The following is a 21,611-nucleotide window of genomic DNA, read 5'->3' on the forward strand; positions in this document are numbered from 1 at the left end:
AGACAGCTAATAATAAGCGATTCTATCTGCCATAAAGTATATCATTGTTTACACTATATAAACCCAATTCAAAGACTTCTTACAACATAGTTGAATGTTGATTCATATGAAACTTTGTAATATTTAATGTAAATCTGTCACCTGTGTATTTTTCCGTAGGGAATCCGGATGGTAGGTCGACAAAGTCTATGTCGACAACATGCATATGCTCAACACGTGAAAACGTCAACATGAAGTTTTTTTTTTTTCATTCATGTTTTGATCTTTTTCATACCGTGCCATCCAGGCTGACTACGAATGGGAAAGGTACAGTGTGCCAAGCGCCATCGGTAGGGGGCAGAGGCATCTGATTCAAAGCTTGGCAAGGGAAGTGGTGCAATAATTGGTGGTCAAGATGCTCAAATGTCGACATTGACAACAACAAAAAAACTTAAAAAAATCTTGTTGACCATTTCCTGTATTGCCCATATTTGTGTTGATCTTTTGCTTGTGATGTTGTGACCTTATGATGTGGACCTAGACATTGTTGATCTAATATAACACACCCTTTATGGTAGGAAATGTATACATTTTAGGGGACTTTTGTAACAGTCAGAAACCTTGTCCAATCTGCTGGACTGTTAGGTATAGGTATGTCCTGTCATTAGCAGTGGCAGATGCCCACAGGTTTTCTGTCCCTTATTTGTATTGGTTCATCGAGTGTTCGGGGCAGTTTAGCATAATTATGTTGTAATCATTCCCCCAACAATAAGTGGCCTCCAAGTGGTTCAGTATTCACAGGAGGAGCAGTGATCGTAAATATGCGCTATGGTGCGAATTTTATCCAAAAATACAGACCAGAGACTCACTTTTTTAGAATGGATAGGCACCCAAGCCACTCTAATGGCAGCAGACACGTCAGATGTGACCGCATCCTACCGTCCTCTTTGCCGGCTCTACTGCCTTTTTTATAGGATTTTTTGGAACTTTAGACACATTTGTTTTTTAAATTACTACACATTGTCTTTCAATGTCTTGTATGTTTGATGTAGATCACATCGTTTGCTGAAGGTGAAGAAAGAACAGAGAAATCTTTGAACATACGATAAATCATCAACGGTCACATTATAAAAAGAAGCATAGGTACTTGTGTATTAGTACGGCGCCCACGAAATCGGCCGAAAATTGGCCCGCAAATCGCATGCAAAAATCGGATGCGATTTCGCGGCCGATTTTCAGCCGATTTGCATGCTGTTCCATCATTGCACACCTTGCACACCCCCGATTTCCATCGTAGTGCATCGCATGCAATATAGTGGCATGTGATGCATGCCATGCAATGCATGTGAAGCGATTCGATTTGTAATTGTACAATCACCCTGATGGGTGCTTACAATGTTAAATGCACCCCCATTGTCAACACCACCCCCACTATCAACGCCAACCCGAAGCGTGGTGAGTGCAGCGGTACGCGTCCTTTCGACCTTTTCATACCCCCACTATCCACGTCGGCGTGGAGTTGATTGTAGATAGTGTGGCGAGCGCAGCGAGCCACCGAGCCTGAAGCGTGGCGTGGGGACGCGGAATACATGTAAAGTAATCCGCGGCCTCTCGCGGGGCTTGCTGCGCTCGCCACGCTTCGGGCTTGGTGACTCACTGCGCTCGCCACATTATCTAAAATCAACTCCACACCGACGTAAATCGGATGCGATATGGTATGCGATTTAGATGAAATCGGGCGCCGTGATAATACACAAGTACCGAAGCATATTATATATTTTTTCCCTTTATTTTACCACGTAGCACCTATAACTATTTCTTCTGTTCATTTGTCTTTGTAATAACAGCAATTGAATGTTATTTGCTAACTGACAACTTCTCGCATTAGTGGCTAATTGTGAGCATCAGGAACAGACTGGGGGCCTGAAATGGACTCAGCATTATAGTGTGCGCATGCATGACCAGGGGCGTCGTCACATCTGACAGGGTCATGGCCTAGCACCATGCCCCTTCTTTCTGTATTTTGGGGAGCCAAGCAGAGTACAAGGAGGTAGAGCTCCTCAGCCAACCCTCATTTCTAGATGCTGGGCAACAGAGTGCCAGGAGGTGGATCTCCTCCACCAGCCCCATGCTCTCTGCTTCTGATATTTGCCAGATGCCTAGTCCAGCCATGGTGAGCATAGAGAATCCACCTCCTGCAGATGCTGATTTAAATCACACAACCCTGACCACCAAAGACCAATGTGTTGGCTTTTCAGTCATGTGACCTGGTTTATTTCATTGGCATCCAGGAGGCCTCAGGTTGCTAACCCAGATGCTCTATTTCATGTACAGATAAGCTCTGTTTGTATTCTGTTATCATTAGGCGGGTTAGGTTTTAAACATGTTGGTATAAAGAAATGTTCCCCTTTATTCCATCCATGAAGCATCTCCTAAATTTCTGTCTAGTAGCTGTACACTAGAGATAAACCCCCTTCAGCTCTGTGGCTTATTAGGGACAGAAGGAGGACTTAGAGAATGGGTACCTAGCAAAGAGGGAGGAGAGGGGACAAGGTAAGGTGGGAGGAGCGGGGTAGTGGAACCCAGGAAATAGTAGAAAGGAATAGGAACATAATGAGAAGGGACAAGGTGCCAGGTAAGAAAGGAGGGCCACCAGAGAGAGAGATAGAGAGAGAGCAGCTTTGTAGAGCAGCAGGTGATCACCGAATAGATGGCGTGTAATTGCAACAATGGGAAGTATGACTTATGCCTAAATACTGCATGGGGAGGCAGGCTGCATATCAATAGGACCTGCCCCCAAATAGTTGCAGTCTCCGGGTAGGAGGCGGGTCTAAATGATATATATTTTAGCCCTAGCCCCTCCATTGAACTCCAGGATTCCTCTGTCAATCTCCTTATCCTGCCCAGGAGTCTATTGGCACTTGCTGAAGAGTAGGCATCAACTCGGGTATGGGTAAAAATCAGACCCGGACAAGACATCAAACTTTGCATTCCGGAGCTTGTAGTGTCCGGTATGGAGAGTGTCCTGTTGGGGGGGGGGGGGGGGGCTCACCATGGAAAGGAGGAGGGGGAGAATAAATCCTTTCTGTATGCTCTGGGCATGTAGCAAAAAACGGAACGGTCTGAACCACACAGGAAGGCTGTCCTCTACCCTTCTCCATGTCCCTGTTGAAAGCTATCTGGTTTTTACTTAGTCCCCATCAACTCTCACCCCACATTGTGTCTCCAGCCATCAAGTCCCTTCCACTTGTCTGTCTCCAGCAATAAAATCTCCTGTTATTTTTCTCCAGCAATCCTAATCTATCTATTCAACAAGCTCTCATAAATTTGCTGTCTTCCTCCCTCCACAGCTCTCTCTGCTGTGAATGATGCTGACACGACCTTATGTCACAGCAGTGTCACACTAATGGAAGCTGCATGAGTTGTATTATCGGTGCTAAGCTGTAGTCTTTCTGCTGCTGCCTGCCATGTAATACGACAGGCAATGCGGAAGCAGAACCAGAAAGACTGTATATCCCATCAGAGGACAGCCACGGTCAGCTAAGGCTTTTGAAATCTGGTACCGTAGAGCAGAGCTCAGTCGTCAAGCCTGCCCTGATGTCCTAGTCTTCTCCTCTTGGACCCAGGGCATTTACCTATCCTGCCTATGCCTGAGGACGGCTTGACAGTATATTAAGAAACACTATATACAGGGCTAAAAGTCAGCCTGGAGCGGTGGGGGAAGTCCTTTCCATCTGCCACCTAATTACCCCCCGCCCCTCCCCCCACTAGGCAGAGCCAGGGCCAGCGGCATGGTTTTCGGTACCCCCATGCAAACTATAATGCTTTTCTGGTAGAATCATTGTGCCAGGGCCAAGGCAGACCTAAACTAATTCCATCTCACCATTAGAGGTGGTGGAACTCAGTTCCACAACGTTCACCCACATTTTAACCCCTGACTATCTCCATATAAATGTTGGACTGCAGAGCAATGACTGAATTTACTAATTAAACAGCTGCATCTGTGATGTCCCCTGATCCACAACAGGTCACAGTGACCAGCTTCATGCCATGTTTATAGACACACACAAAATACAATAGCCATAGATGGTCTCAGGAAGCTTGATCACTTGCAAACTCGGAGCACTGCTTTGTATACAACAAATGCCTGGTTTAATATGGTGACGCAGACCCTTACAATTCATTGTGACAGTGTTGCGATTGCGATATCCTGTTCCTTAACCACTGCAGAACTTGTATGAGGTTTCACAGTAGTCATTCATTCTGCATTGTTTCTTGTTATCACATATTCTCCATCAATAGAATTTATTGTATCCAAGGAACATGATCCCACCCCCTTTCCAATACAGTTAAAAAAAAATTTTTTAAGTGATCTATTTATCTTCTAACAACAAAGCAATATATTTGATCTAACAAAAACAAAGAAGCGCATTGTCCACTTATCCAAACAATGTTAAAAAGACACCGTATCCATTTAAATGTCTTGATTTGCTATCCAGGTGGCATTGATACCCAGTATATTCTGCCATTGCCCTAACGACAAACAGTTCCAGACAGGAAGGAATGTGGTCAGTCACTCAGGCTGTTCCCCTCACACAGCTGTCCTCACTCCATCACACAGAGTATATATTTTGATTGGTGGATTGGAAATAATTTGTCCTTTATTTCCATGGAGACACTTTGGTTAGTCTCATTGTCAACAGACTACTGAGGTCACCTGTATAACATGTCACATTTATCTTGCCCGCTTACACTGTAGAGGAGGAATGCCATTCTTTGGGGCAATAATACAGGTATAACACTGATTATACCGGCATCATCGGTTCCATCACTGAGCCGCATTACCAATTTTGCCGGATTATCGGTGGTACCAGGTTAAAGCAGTACCACCTCTGCAACCCACCTGCAACTTATATCTCACTTGGCTGGCATCCAAGCTCCTGCAGCGTGTCTCAGTCCCCGCTGCATGACCCCCCCACAACACATTCTCCCCACTGCATCCAGATACCCTCCCACTGCCATCCCGTGCATCGCTATCTCCCGCCGATAATCGGTCTGGTCACCGGAGAACACTGGCCCTGACAGCTCACTCAGCACACAACGCTGGCACAGCGCTGTGCAGCACTGTGTGCTGAGCATTGAATTCTCATCTACACACATCGCTATGTGTGTAGGGGGTTGGGATCATTGGGTCTACAGCAAGTTGGTTGACAGTCATTAGGTCGACACCGTTAGGTTGACATGGGAAAAGGTCAACATGGTTCTAGGTTGATATGGGACACAGACGACATGGGTTTAGGTCGACAGGTCATTAGGTCGACACAATCATTAGGTTGACAGTGGCTAGGTCGACAGTCAAAAGGTTAACATGGGTTTTTTCACTGTTTTTTTCATGCGGATGTTGACACAGTCAACATGGACACAGTTTCCAGTGCACCGCATCCCTTCGCTTCGCTCTCCATGCTTCAGGCACAGTGCCTCGCTGCGCTCGGCACACTATTTTATTCTCCCACCACGCTCTAGTGGATGGTCGGGCATGAAATACCTCCTGTCGGCACATGTCGGCTCAAAAAACAGTGAAAAACTACAAGTCGTCCTTTAGACTGTCGACCTAATGCTTGTGTCGACCTAATGACCTGTCGACCTAAACCGATGTCAACCTAGACCCATGTCGACCTAGAACCATAACGACCTATCCCCATGTCGACCTAACGGTGTCGACCTAATGACTGTCATCCAACTGACACCAACTTACTGTAGACCCAATGACCATATCCCATGTGTAAGCCCCATCAGTCTGACAGAGGAGCAAAGGGAAAAAAAACAACCAGTAACTTTGCTATAGTAATAGTATAGTAATTGCTGCAGGTGGGACAGATATAAAAGGTTAAAAAAACAGCACTTCTGATAGTGTTTATGCTGGAAGTGTAAAAGGGCAATGATTTTACTCCATCATTTGTGGGATACATGCAGCAAAAATAGGTTCAGGAACCCTGGGGGTGGGGCTGAAGTGGATGGTGAGGAGAGTCATCAATTGGAGCAGAAATCAATAAAAAAACTATATTAAAAAAAAACTACAGTTTGGGCTGTGGGTGTTATACCATGGCAAAGCACATACAATACATTTAAAAGCCAGATTCGTACCCAGAAAAACAGGATACATACTAAAGGCTGTTAGAGGCCAGAATGACCAGCTCCTGCCATTTTTCAAACACCCTGTAGTGTATTTTCCAAGGCTTCAGAATAGACACTATGGCCAAATGTAATAGGGGGAGAGTTTCAGAAAGTAAGAGATATGGGAGAGTTTTCCCTTTTTTTTTTTTTTTTAAAGCGGCAATCATTGACAATGCAAAACCAGGTTGATTTTGCCATGTAATTTATTGCTGCTTTAAAAAAAATGGTAAAATTCTTCCAAAATCTCTCACTTTCTGAAACTCTCACCCTATTAGATTTTTTTTATTTTCTTTTTGCTTTGCTCCCAGCTCGGGCCCATTGTATTCTGCCTTTCACATTTAAAAAGTAGAAAAACATCACATGCCATGAGGAGAATGGAGAGTTACTATATATATACAGTATGTTTATTTCCTTAAGAAACTATGGGGTAAAATTATTTTAGGGACTAAAACACAGATGTTTTACATACTAAATAAATAACTTGAAATCAATTATGTTGTAAAATGTACAGTACGTTCATCAAAGACCTTTTCAAGCATATTTTTATATTCCCACATTGTTGTATAATACCAGCAAGAAAGTTCATAAATGGATACAACTATTTGGCCTCTGTGGAAGAGATCATAATCCTGTTTGTACAAGGGTAAAAATTTGACTTAAGCTACCTGGTGCAATGGCATTAAACTTCTTCATAGGTACTTCTGGATTTGGGGCCTAAGCTGTTGTTACTATGGGGCCCATGTACTAATTCTTGAAGAGAGATAAAGTGGACAGAGATAAAGTACCAGCTAATCAGCTCCTAGCTCTCATGTTACAAGCTGGGGGCCAAATGTATACTGCCTTAACAAGAGAAGTGTAGGGAGATAAAGGGCCATATGCACTAAGCTTCAAAAGTGATCAAATGGAGCGTGATATACCAAGCAACTGATCAGCTCCTACCTGATGTCTTTCAAACACAGGGCGAAATGTAATAGGGGGCGATTTTTTCGACATTTTAGTTTTTTGGTCAAAAATGTCCGAAATCGCACTTTTTAAAAAAATCACACATGTAATAGGGTGTGATTCGTGGGAAAAAATCACACTTTTTGATGCGAATTCGCACATTTTGAAGTGGCGATTTTTAGTCACACTTCAATTTGCATCCAGATGTTTTCCCATTATAAAGTATATTCGCAAATGTAATAGGATGCGATTTTTAGTAAACGTTACCAAAAATCGCCAAAAAATAGACCAGGCGAATTTGACAGAACCATGCACAGATCATTGAGATCTGTGCATGGTCCAGTGTAAAAAAATGTGTAAAAGTAATTTTTTTTTTTTTTATAAAATGGTGTGGGGTCCCCCCTCCTGAGCATAACTAGCCCTGGGCTCATTGAGCCAGACCTGGTTCCAAAAATACAGGGAAAAAAAGCGTAGGGGTCCCCGTATTTCTGAAACCAGCCCCGGGCTCCAACAGCCCGCGATGTCATGCCACAGCCTGGGGACACTTTTTATATAAGGTTCCCCGGCTGAAACATGAGCACTGTGGCTGGTCAGCCTTGGACAGGGTACCTGGAGGAGTGGGGACCCCCTCAATAAAGGGGTCCCCCCCCAGGCTTCACCAGCCCGGGGCTGTCATCGGCTTCCGTGGCCAGTGGACGCCGGCCTGATAGGGTTAATTCTCACATTCCTAACATTGCTTTATGCAGGAGAACTACAAGTAGCAGCAGACCTCCCCCATATGCTTGGGCTTGGAGAACCACAAGTCCCAATATGCGGGGCATTAATGGGCCCACTGAGTCCACCTGTAAAAAGAATGTTAAAATAAAACACACACACATAGACCAGCGCTGGATCCTGGATTGGTAAGTATATTGGTGTAAAAGTGAGGTGTGTGTTTGTGTATGAAATAAAGTTTTACTTTTCTGTGTGTGTGTTTTATTTTAACATTCTTTTTACAGGTGGACTACAAGTCCCAGCGGGCCCATTAATGCCCTGCCTGCTGGGACTTGTGGTTCTCCAAGTCCCAGCCTGCGGGGGAGGTCTGCTGGCACTTGTAGTTCTCCTGTGTAAAGCAATGTTAGGAATGTGAGAATTAACCCTATCAGGCCAGCGTCCTCTGGCCACGGACGCCGGTGACAGCCCCGGGCTTCAGCCCTGGACGGGTGAAGCCTGGGGGGACCCCTTTATTGGGGGGGTCCCCACTTCTCCAAGTACCCCGTCCAAGGCTTACCAGCCATGGTGCTCATGTTTCGGCCGGGGAAACTTATATAAAAAGTGTCCCCGGCTGTGGCATGACATCGCGGGTTGTTGGAGCCCGTTGCTGGATTCAAAATACAGGGGACCCCCAGATTTTTTGTCCCCCGTATTTTTGGAACCAGGACTGGTCCAAGAGTCTGGTGCTGGTTTCAGAGATACGGGGGACCCCTACGCTTTTTGTTCCCCGTATTTTTGGAACCAGGTCCGGCTCAATGAGCCCGGGGCTGGTTATGCTCAAGAGGGGGGACCCTAAACAAATCGCATGTCTGAAAATACATACATTTTCAAGTCTAAAAACTTTTGCCGCGAATTCGCATCTCATTACATATGCGAATTCGCGGCAAAAAATGCGATTTTTAAAGGTGTGATTTGGGGTGATTTTTGAACATGTCCAAAAATCGCACCCTATTACATTTCGCCCACAGTCTGTGGGATTGGGATCATTCGTCAGACTGCATTTAGGTCTACAAGCATTAGGTCTGCACCATTAGGTCGACTTGCATTAAGGTCGACCTGACTGAAGGTCGACATGGGTTAGGTGGACAGGGTTATTAGGTCGACAGGGTCATTAGGTCGACAGTGAAAAAGTCGACTTTTTTTTTTTTCAATTTTTTTTTTTTTCAAGCGTCAACATAGTACCGCTTAATACATCTGCCCCTTTATTTGAAAAATGTTGGTTGGTTGGAACAGTGGGGCAGAAGTATTATGTCTGATGGGGCAATTACGTGGTAATATTGTGTGAGGTGGTAATGCACCAGCCAGCTCCTAACTGTCCTTTTTCAAACCAGCCTATAACTGGACAATTAGGAGCTGATTGGCTGGTGCATTATCACCTTCCACTTGATCACTTCTTCAGGCTAAATACATCTGCCCTATATCTCCATTCACTTTATCTCTCTCCAATACATACCAGAACATAGGGCCTAATTCACCATGGATTGCTAATTAGTCAAATTGCAAATCTCATCTCACATGACGATGCATTCGTAGATCCATTTACAAAAACGAAACCCTCGAACAGTTTTTTTTTTCATCTGCACCAGTCTAGGGCTTTCGGAAATCTGCTAAAGAACCCGGCTGGAAGTGGACTTGCTGCCATCAGAGACCCACCCAAACAATGCCTTGGCACACCTAGGCTTTCACAAACATACCCAAAATGCTATTTTTCTGCCCCTAAACTCTGGCTTCCTGTCATTCAAACTGTGACCGTTCTGCAACTGCTATGTGTATGGAAACGTGTACGCCATATGCGGCCATGGATGTGCAATGCAAATTCTGGACACGCAGGTGTTCGATAATCAACCGGATTGCAAATTCCCATTTTGGCGATCCATGCTGAATTAGTACCATAGACCCCTCATTCAGGCTGGATGGCATAAGCAATCCAACCCGCAGTTTCATGATAATCGTGAGACTGCACACGACCCAACAGTCTTATGCTGTGTACACATGGTGAGATTCCCTTGCTATTTGACTTAAGATTCCAGTGCTATGCAATCTTTGCTATCTCTGTAATTTTTACATACAATCATACAATCTGCATTAGATTTGCACTATATAGTCATTGCTGCCCGGTCTATCTGGGTTTCGATTTGTGCTGTCACGGGAGCGCGCATCGGGATCGCAAGATAAAAAACCTGTGCGATCTGCATGTGATCTGCGTACGATCTGCATACGATTCCGATGCAATTTTGACTATATAGTCAAAATCTCATGCTGGATTGTACCATGTGTACACAGCATTACTCAGGCTGCAGTTGCAGATGAACAATGGTTGCGATGTTCATTCCAAACTGTGATCCCATCAGGGTTTTAGCAATCACCAATGCAAGAAGCTGGTATGCACCATTTGCTGCATAATGTATTGCTGAGGATCGCATATGCTGTGAGCAGCTTCACACATATGATCCAACCTGTATGAGGGCCTATGGGCCTAATTTAGCATCAATTACTAATTAGAGATAATGCAGTAGACTGCGAGCAGAAAGCCGCCACAGACCAAAAGGAAAACTGCTCCTTGCTAAATTGTGAATGCATCGCCAATAGTGATCCATTCCACCAAAAAATGAACATTCACACAGTTTTTTTTTTGCATCTGCGCCAGTCTAGGGCTTCCACAAATCTGCTGAAGAACCAGTCTCTGGAAGGGGTTCTCGCTGATGGCAGAGACCATGTTATATCAATATACAGTATAGAGGGCGCTCAGTGGTGTGCTGGCGTGCTATTACAAATACCAGGGGTAGTAACACCCCCCTGTCGAAAGACAAAAAGAAAGGCCTTAAACTGACATCGCAGGTGTTTGACCCTGGTAGAAAACCGTTAACATTTGCCAACTAATACCCCTTTCCCACTGCAGGCTTTACACGTGTAAATGCCGTTTTTTTAGCCTTTTTAAACGGCTAGAGCTGCAGTGGGAAAGCTCCAGGTTGCTTTACACGGGTAACAAATACCGGTTTTTGTTACCCGTGTAAAAAGCAGTGTTTTTACCGTGTTATAGCCGTTTTTTCGGCAGTGGGAAAGGGGTAGCCCTTTACCCGTTAAAAAAAAAACCGGCATGGGGTCCCCCCCCACTGCCGAAACCAGCACCAGGCTGAAGGAGCCGGGGCTGGTAATAAAAAATCAGGAAACCCGACAAATAGGGGTTCCCTGATTTTTTACAACCAGCCCCAGGCTCCAGGTCCGGGGCTGGTTCCCAAAATACGGGGGACAAAATGACTAGGGGTCCCCCGTATTTTAAGAACCAGCCCCAGGCACAACCAGCCAGCAGGGTAATGCCACAGCCGGGGGACACTTATGATATAAGTTCCCGCGGCCAAAGCATTAACCCTACCGACCAGTCAGCCTGGCCAGGGGCCCTGGGGGAGTGGGGACCCCCCCAATAAAGGGGTCCCCCCCCTCCAGGACTTACCTGACCAGGCTGAAGCCTGGTGCTGTCCCCGGTGACCCTGGAGCGGTGGTCACCGGGCTGATGGTATTGTGTAAAAAATAGAATAAAAACCATTGTCTTTTACTGGTGAACTATGAGTCCCAGCAAGCCTCCCCCGCAAGCTGGGACTTGGAGAACCACAAGTCCCAGCCTGCGGGGCATTAAAGGGCCCGCTGGGTCTTGTAGTTCCACAGTAAAAGAAAGAGTTAAATAAACACACTGACACACGTGAAAAATAAAAGTTTAATACATACATAACACATACATACTGATACTTACCTATCTTGAGCCCGTAGGTAGCCCTGGTCCTGATGTCCTGGTCCGTGTCGGCGTCTGTATCCAGTCGGCATCCCTGTCGGCGACGGCGTCGGCGGTCCGGAGTCCGAAGAAATCCATTTGGGAAGCTGTGGAAGGAAATCCTACTCACCTGTCCCAGCGCGACGTAGTCCAGGTAAGGTCTTTGCAAAAAAAACAAACCGACACCCGAACCAGACCGGACTGACGGAGACACACGTGTGTTTGTTTACATCGTGCGGCTCCGCCTCCCGAATGCCGCTATTGGCCGCCTTGCGGCCTAGCGGCTCCTGATTGGCCGCTAGGCCGCAAGGCGGCCAATAGCGGCATTCGGGGGCGGAGCCGCACGATGTAAACACACCGTGTGTCTCCGTCAGTACGGTCTGGTTCGGGTGTCGGTTTTTTTTTTTTTGCAAAGACCTTACCTGGACTACGTCGCGCTGGGACAGGTGAGTAGGATTTCCTTCCACAGCTTCCCAAATGGATTTCTTCGGACTCCGGACCGCCGACGCCGTCGCCGACAGGGATGCCGACTGGATACAGACGCCGACACGGACCAGGACATCAGGACCAGGGCTACCTACGGGCTCAAGATAGGTAAGTATCAGTATGTATGTGTTATGTATGTATTAAACTTTTATTTTTCACGTGTGTCAGTGTGTTTATTTAACTCTTTCTTTTACTGTGGAACTACAAGACCCAGCGGGCCCTTTAATGCCCCGCAGGCTGGGACTTGTGGTTCTCCAAGTCCCAGCTTGCGGGGGAGGCTTGCTGGGACTCATAGTTCACCAGTAAAAGACAATGGTTTTTATTCTATTTTTTTACACAATACCATCAGCCCGGTGACCACCGCTCCAGGGTCACCGGGGACAGCACCAGGCTTCAGCCTGGTCAGGTAAGTCCTGGAGGGGGGGGACCCCTTTATTGGGGGGGTCCCCACTCCCCCAGGGCCCCTGGCCAGGCTGACTGGTCGGTAGGGTTAATGCTTTGGCCGCGGGAACTTATATCATAAGTGTCCCCCGGCTGTGGCATTACCCTGCTGGCTGGTTGTGCCTGGGGCTGGTTCTTAAAATACGGGGGACCCCTAGTCATTTTGTCCCCCGTATTTTGGGAACCAGCCCCGGACCTGGAGCCTGGGGCTGGTTGTAAAAAATCAGGGAACCCCTATTTGTCGGGTTTCCTGATTTTTTATTACCAGCCCCGGCTCTTTCAGCCTGGTGCTGGTTACGGCAGTGGGGGGGACCCCACGCCGTTTTTTTTTTTTAAATTCTCCCCCCCCCCCCTATCTTTACACTGCTTAAACGGGTTTTTAAACGGGTAAGTGTGAATGTGACAAAAACAGCTTTTAAACGGTAATTTACCGTTTAAAAGCTGCAGTGGGAAAGAGTCTTATGGCTCTTACCCGTTTAAAGACCCGTTTAAAAAAAACGGGTCTTTACCCGTGTAGGCAGTGGGAAAGCAGCATTAGACTCAAATATAATCTTAATGAGTCAAGTGTATTTCCCTTAATACAGCTATTACATTACTCTGCATCCCTCCTAAACACACCCATGACCACACAAACACAAACTCATACCCTACACAAAATCATAGATAAGTTCAGTAAACCTGGATATAAAATAAAAACTCTATAAAGTGAACTCATCCTTGTAAATACCCCCAAAATGACTGAACAAATCAGAACACAATGGCTTGGAGATATACCTTTATTAATTTCATGTGACATACTCTTTAGTTGAGATTACCTGAAGGGTAAAAAAAGGGGCAGACTAGATGGGCCAAATGGTTCTTATCTGCCGTCAAATTCTATGTTTCTATGTTTCTAAGTACTATGACACTACATTACGTACATTACGATCCTCCTCATTACAGGAGAAACATTTGAAAATATATATATATATATATATATATATATATATATATATATATATATATATCTCCTGCCCAGAGACGTCATTTCGATTTTGAAGAGCCGGGATCCTGTGTGAAATGTGGTATGGCTTTGGCAACCTTCTTTCATGACGTTTGGTCCTGTGGACATATTAGAAAATGTGGGCATAAAGTTACAAATTATATCTCCACCACACTGGATACCAGAGTCCAAATACACCCATTCCCTCTTCTCTTTGCTAACTTTGACGTGTGGGAATTACTGCCTCATAATGCCACGACAATTCAGTTTTTAACAATAGTAGTCACGGCAGCCAAAAAGCTTATTATGAAATCCTGGTTACTCAAGTCAACCCCTTCGATAGAATCCCTTATCCAATTTTTGACGCGCACAATGCAATTCGAAATGTATGACGCCCAACTACAATCAACATCAACGACTACACTACTTATTAACCACTATTGAAGACGGAGTCGTGCATTAAATTTAGACTAAGATACCTCCCCCAGCTCATGTATACATTGCTGTGGAAATGCTAGTTTATAATTCTATATTCTACCTTTGGTTACCTCACTTCAATAGAAATTTCGATATGTGCAACTCCCCCTACATTGTGGCAATGTGGTGTAATGTGGGGCTTACTATACTGTGGCATTGCAGTGTGGTATAACATGGAGGGTGCTGGTGTTGTATAGTGTGTGGGCTCTACTGTATGGTATAATGTGTGAGCAGAACAGTATGGTATAGTGTGTGGGCTCTACTGTATGGTGTAATGTGTGAGCAGTATAACACAGTAGACACCCCCAGTCTGTGTGTTCAAGATACTTTGTAACCCCAACTCTACCCCCTGGTGTATTTGTGTCACCCAGTACCTCCCCTCTCTGTAGAAAGATTTGCCATGGGGCCCAGAAAGTTCTAGTTACACCCCTGGATGAGACAGGTATGTTATCCTTTGTCTCACAACTTCCATTGCATGCTGGGAGGGGCAGGTGGTGTATTTCATTTACAGTTCTTAGTGTCACATTGTACAGTTTGTGTAAATGTCATGAATTATAGTTAGTGTCATCCTAAAAAGAGTAATAAAAAGGTGAGCTAGAGATGGAACATGCTTCTTTTAATTAATGATCTTCATCTGTCAAAGGATGATATGCCAGACACGGCATAACCCCAGTTGGCACTGTGCTGTAATGGCAGCATGGCAGGACTGGATGCAAGGTTGTGCTGCATTACTTGGGCCTGGCCAGGTCCTATGCTGCTGCATCCGCTGTTACGATTGTGTTGCTGAGTTTACCATGTAACAATCACAGTATATGTAAATATTATCCGCTTCCCTCAGAGACAGTTGTATATCCCATTGTTTATAACCTAAAACCACCATATAACAGCACTTAGATGTAATGGATATATACAATGAGAGGAGACACTGAGGGGAATTCACGACTGACCAACATGTCTTTCTGCTGATTTTTCCAGCTGTAATTTTGTTGAAATTTGTGGCTTTCAGACATTTTCCAGACATTTAGATTATTTATAGTTCAGGGATTCACACAATCGTGTCATATTAAACATAAATCTACACGTCCTAATGCCCCATTTTAGCTAATAGCTTGTGATGAATGTCTATACATCTATACATGGGGATGGTCGGTGCTTACACATAATGCTGACAGTGGGGCAGAAGGGCCTGGAGGAGGCCGAGGTTCCCAGTAGAGCCATGCAGAGGTAGTACTACTACAGGACTAAGGAATTTACTACTGCCCCTCTCACCCTCTTTCTTTCACCCATTGTTTTTCCCTGTGACCATCTGCACCCCCCTCCCCTCCACCCTCTGCCTCTCCATGTCACCCACTGCCGTGTTACCTGGGTTGGGGTGGAGGATGGGGCCTAAATTATAGTTTTAGGACAACCTCTCCTAAGTTTCGGCACTGGAGCAATGGGTAATGTCAGCAATGTTACATTAGCAAGCAGATGCACACGTCCTCCTTCAGCCTCCAATCCACCGCCACATTCATCATCTCACCCTACCATCCTGCCCCCTCCTAGCTTCTGCACTCCATCGCGGCATGGTACCTTTATATCTTCCTTCAGTCATGCACTCATCTCATCAATTCTATACAGTACATCTATGATCTCAGCCTCTCTAGCCCCATTTTTCTCCTCCCCTTTTGCCACCAAACTGCTTGAGTGAATCTTGTATAACCCACCGACAATCTTTGTCTTGCCTTTGTTGTATGTGACTTTGTTTGAGGCTGGACAAAGCAGAATGAAAGAATGTCTAAGTTGCTTCACTTAGCATTGTCACAATCCTGCTTACATTCATAGCATTTAGTGATTAACCTCTGCCATCTTTCGGGAACCTTTAGGGGCCCATTTATCAAGGATCTGGGCGGAATATTACCACCCAGGATCGCATTGTAAAATGAGATCCTATCGGAGGGATGTACAGTATCTTCCCCTGTGCACATGGACAGGCATGCATGAGCAAGGCCAAACGACCAGTCCTGGCAGCTCACTCACTGTTAAATGGCTGCTCACTGCTCTCTTCCTGTTGGAAAATACCTACAGATGAAGTGCCCTTAATTCTTGCAGGGGCTGGCGGTGGGATCCCCAGCCACCAGCCCCCACCAGCCACCGGAAGGGAACATGCGCGCGTCCCCTTACTACAGAGCTCCCCGCCGGTCCCTGCTGCCTGATCCCAACTCCCCGCTCTCCCCCCCTAACCCTGCCCATCTTCCTGAAGCAGAGACAGGCAGGGTTCGTGTCCCCCGCCGCCCGTAAACTGGGACACTCATGCGTGTGGAACGCTTGGGCGTCCCAGTCATATAGAGCGCAATCTCGCCAGCGGGGGCAATCTGACGAGCCCCGGTGCTGGCTGAGAGGCGCTCCATCTGTAGTCTAGTCTCTTACATTATAACAGATAAACTCTACAGGATATGTGAAGCATCTCCATGCTTTTTACCAAAGTAGCCATAAGGACTTGAGAAATCCTGGAGTTTGTGGTTTGAAGCCTCAAAAAAATTGTCACCTTTGACAGATCTGCAAAACATGTGAGCAACAAGCAATAACCCCTCATCACATACATGGAATACCCTTGTAGGCAGACCATACAAAAACGTAATTGTCATCTTTGGACATCAGAACGTGGCATTATTATAACTAAAATATTAACAGAATTGGGACTTTTTCTTCACCGCACAGACTAAATAAGTACATGAGAAGCATATTGTTACTGTGGCGGGTAATAATATTATCTTATCATACTGTAAACTTGTTCTGCCCAAAGTCTCTCTTTTACAGATTGTCCATTCTGCATTTATAGTCTGCTAAAATAAATAGTTCTGTTCATTAGCCTTTCTGGAGATCTGCAGGATATTGTTCTAACACATAACATATACTCCTCTTTTACTTTACCATAAATAGCCTGAAAGTTTGATGTGTTTATAGAGCTCTTTAATTCCAAACATCTGTAGTTCTTAAAGAACCTCCTTTCCCGCAGATAATTTCTTGTAGGAATACTGTTCCATGTTAAATGCATGGCGGCCTATATGACTGAGGGCACAGTCCAAAGTAATTACGGTGATGCCGTATCTAGGAATAAGAGTCTTGTTTTCTGTTGGATGAAGAATTCACTCTAAGGGGTATATTCAACCCAGGGTCACAGCTGTTGGGCTGGTCCGTCAGCCGTGATCCTGTCCCGTTCTCGGCCTAGTCAACGAAGAAATGGCAGATGGTATTCAATGTCCCGCCTGCAGAACGCCGAAAAGGGGGCATGGCCGCGAGATACGGCCGTGGATCGCCGAGCTGTGGCTGTGAGCTCGCTCGACAATCCATGGCCGTTCTCGGCAGAACAGGCCCGACTGCTTCTAAAGTCAGGTCCGTTCTGCCGAGATCCCTGTTCAATGCTGTTGGGAAAGACAGCATTGAATAGGGCCCCGCCGCTATTTCCCCCATCAGGAATAGCGGCAAGTGATTGAATACTCCCCTAAGTGGGGTATTCAATTGGTTAAAATTTTTCACCTAGGGGAAAAACCTGCACTTTTTTCCGTATTTTAAAGCGAATTTGGATTCACCTTTGGGCATGTCGACTTTTTTTTTTTTTTTTTATGTATCGACCTTCGACCTAGACATTGTCTATCTTTCAATCCACACCCGGGTGATCCAGCATGTAAAATATAAATAAAATAATGTATGTTTCAAAATATAACAAGACAATATATTTTTATATAGTTTTAAATGGAAACAAATGATTTCTCTAAACAACACAAAATAACAAAATACTGTCACTGGTACAGGGAACGCCACTGTCTCTCCTTAATTCTTAAAACAGGTAACGCCACTGTACCTCCTTAATGCATAAAAGCTATGGTACAGTATCACACATTGAAAGTAGCTCTGGCAATGACCATTGCATCCTGCAGGTATGGATAGGGAAGAGGAACAAGCTTTAAATTCTGGGATTTTCTCAATTTGATAAATAAGCCCCTGACCACCGCCCTCCATGAATCAGAACATGACACCAACACAGCAGATGTTATATTTCATATGTCATGCATGACCTTTAACCTGACCAAAGTCCTAGAACATTAAACTACAGTTTGAGCCTGAACTCAAGACATTCCACAGAACCAAGCATCAGTTCCTCTGTTTTGTAATTCAGCCTATTGGACTGAATCATGACCGGATTGCTCATCTGCAAAGATGTAGATGAACGCGAGTAATTTGCCGCGGCCCAGACAGAATGAAAACATGCCCTGCGCAAATCTGCGAGTGAGTCAGTCACACTGGCCCTTATTCAGATCTGATCGCAGTACAAATTTGTTCTCAAAATGGGCAAAACCATATGCTCTGCAGGTGGGGCAGATGTAACATGTATAGAGAGAGTTAAATTTGGGTGGCGTGTGTTGAACCTGAAATCTATATTGCAGTGTAAAAATATTGCAGCCAGTATTTACCCTGCACAGAAACAAAATAACTCACACAAATCTAACTCTATCTATACATGTTACATCTGCCCCACCTGCAGTGCACATGGTTTTGCCCATTTTGAGAACAAATTTGTACTGCGATCAGATCTGAATAGGGCCATTATGAGGGGATTGGGTACTTGTGTATTATCACGGCGCCCACTTAGCAATTTGCTTAGTGGACTATTCTGCGTAGGAAAATAGCATCGCATGGGCCCTTTTACGGGCCGTGCGATGCAATACGATTTTACTATGTAATTTATTCACTGCTCTCTTAGCCCGGGGATCGCATTGCACCTCCCACAAAATTGCATGTGATCGCATGCGATTTTATAGGGTGTGCGATGCCATAACATTAGCTATACAATAATAACATTGTATGACATACAATGAGGTTTTAGGCGCCGAAGCGTGGCGAGCGCAGCGGAACGCGTCCTCCGACTTTTTCATACCCCCCACTATCCACATCAGAGGGGAGTTGATTTTATATAGTGTGGCGAGCGCAGCGAGCCACCGAGCCCGAAGCGTGGCGAGCGCAGTGAACCACGCAAGGGGACGCGGATTACTTTACATGTATTACGCGGCTGCTCGCCACTCTTTGGGCTTGGTGGCTCGCTGCGCTCGCCACACTATATAAAATCAACTCCACGACGATGTGGATAGTGGGGGTATGAAAAGGTCTGAGGACGCATTCCGCCACCCCTCGCCACGCTTCTGGGGTGGCGTGGATAGTGGGGGCCTAAAACATCATTGTATGTCATACAATGATATTATTGTATAGCTAATGAAATGGCATCGCACACTCTATAAAATCGCATGCGATTTTGCAGGAGGTGCAATGCGATGCGATCCCCCGGGGCTAAGAGAGCAGTGAATAAATTACATAGGAAAATCGCATGGCCCTTAAAATGGCCCATGCGATGCGATGCCATTTTCCTACGGTGCCGTACTTAAGAAACTTGGGTGCCATGATAATACACAAGTACCGGGGATTGCAATTGGATATTTTGTTGCTATTTTGGCTCTCGTATGCCCACTGTGATCCGTACACATGTGCAGTCATTCGATTGCAAGTTTGCACATCAGGGATCAACTCTAAAGCCGGCCCCAGATCTGTACATGAGCAACTTTGAGATTTCACGTGCACACAGCATTTGTTGATGTTCCCCCCCCCATGAACGTAGCACAACCTGGACTCTATCCAGCTTCTCCAGGAAAACTGAACGCTTACTAAGTATGAGGAGGTTTCCTTCAGGGAGAACCCCGGCACGAATCAGTGTATATAGCTAGTATATAAACAGCGGTAGTGAATGAACTTTGCATTTCCTTGTCACGACTGGCTGAACATCTGGCAGATGTGATGTTGCCCTTCTGCAGTGCAGTCGGCTTACTGCTGTCCACGTCACAGCGCTGAGTGGAGGCCCCGCATGTTTATACCTTAAGCTCTCTTACGTACAGCAGCTACGAACATGAAAACATATGTTTCAGCTTCCCAGGCCTGTTATGTCATTCCGAGACGGGAAGACAGACACAAGTATGTATGTTTATGTGCAGCGCCTTTAGTGTAATGATGGCTTTCCTGTTCGCATGTGTCATTTTTGTGCGTTTTGTTTACATCCCACATTTATCAGAGGGTATTTGTGTCCTATGTAGGCTAACGTTAAAGAAGAATCATTCCATGACTATATTTCATGCTAAGCAAACAGATATAAAGGAAAATAAGTGTATGGGATAGTTGGATGCATTTGTGAAAGGACATGGGGTGAGATGTACTAAGCCTTGAAAAGTGGTATAGTGGAGAGTGAGAGAGTACCAACCAGTCAGCTCCTAAATGTCATTTTTCAACACAGCCTTTAAAATGGCAGGTTACATGCTGATTGGCTGTCACTTTAGCACTCTCCATTTTATCACTTTTGAATTTTCGTACATCTGGCCCTAGTGAAAGGAAGCCAGCTCTGGTGTCATACAGCCCCTCACAAGATATTCTGAGCTTAAAATAAATGATCTTTAAAGATTCGGGGGCATATTTATTATCAAGTCAGTTCATTCCTGATTACCGCTATTCTCTGCAATAAAAACCAAGAGGTAAATATCCCAAAGCTTCAGGTTGTGGGCCAGATGCACCAAGCTTCAGATTCTGTCCATTATTTATCTGTTGAATCCTAGAAAATGATAGACAGAATCTGATTGGTTGCTATGGGCAAGACCACTTCTTTTAAATTTCCGAATCAGGGACAGGGCTTTGGAAGGAGTGACTATGGCCAAGTGGGTGCCGGATGGCCTCAAGACAGTTTATAGACGTCGGAATACGGACTGTTAAAAGCCTGGCAGTTGGGATCCTGACTTACAGCGGATATTCTCCTTCGTGGGGGGTCCCCGACCCCTGTAGAGGGAGAATATAACCTGTGGTGAGCTCGTAAGGGGCTTCGTAGCGGTTGCCCACCTGTCGGAGTCCCTGCAGTCTGGATTCCAATGTCGGTCTAATGACCCAGCTCATAACCCACCCGGGCCAAGCACAGTCTGGACCTTGGAAAATTCAGCAAAGAAGCAGCCGTTTTAGAGAACCAATGGGGACTGCTCTGGTAAATAAAAATGGTGGACTGTCTCTGGCTACATAAATTCGGTCCCAGTAACATGTTACATGGCTATGTGAATGTGAGGAATAATTTACCCTGGACTGTAGGAGAGTTAAGCTGTATTAAGGTTTCCTTCATACTGTAAGTTTACTTAGGTATATAAATACAGTATGGGCTCCCTGACACCTGAGAAATCAGCTCAGGCCAAGTAATGTACACATCGTTATCATACAAAGCTTACAGTATTCTGTACTGTATCTGAGCTAGATGTGGGGTGTACAAGAGCAAATATTTGTCAAATATCACAAGCAAATAACTGTTTAATGGAATACAGAAGAAGTAAACTTTACCTTTAAAGGTGCCCACACACTAGAACGATTTTCTGAACAAATGGCCGATTTTCAATAAATCAGCCGATATATCGTCGATATTGGTCCGATGCGCGCTCCCGTGGATCTTTTGCTAATTCTTCTGATCTTTCATGCAGCATGTAAGATCCGAAGATTTAACAAAAGATCCATAGGAACGCACACAGGATCTTAAGAAAAATCTTTGGTAAAGATGTGCGC

Source organism: Crinia signifera, chromosome 6 (genome assembly GCF_055691185.1).
Source record: "Crinia signifera chromosome 6, ASM5569118v1, whole genome shotgun sequence".
Classification (NCBI taxonomy): domain Eukaryota; kingdom Metazoa; phylum Chordata; class Amphibia; order Anura; family Myobatrachidae; genus Crinia; species Crinia signifera.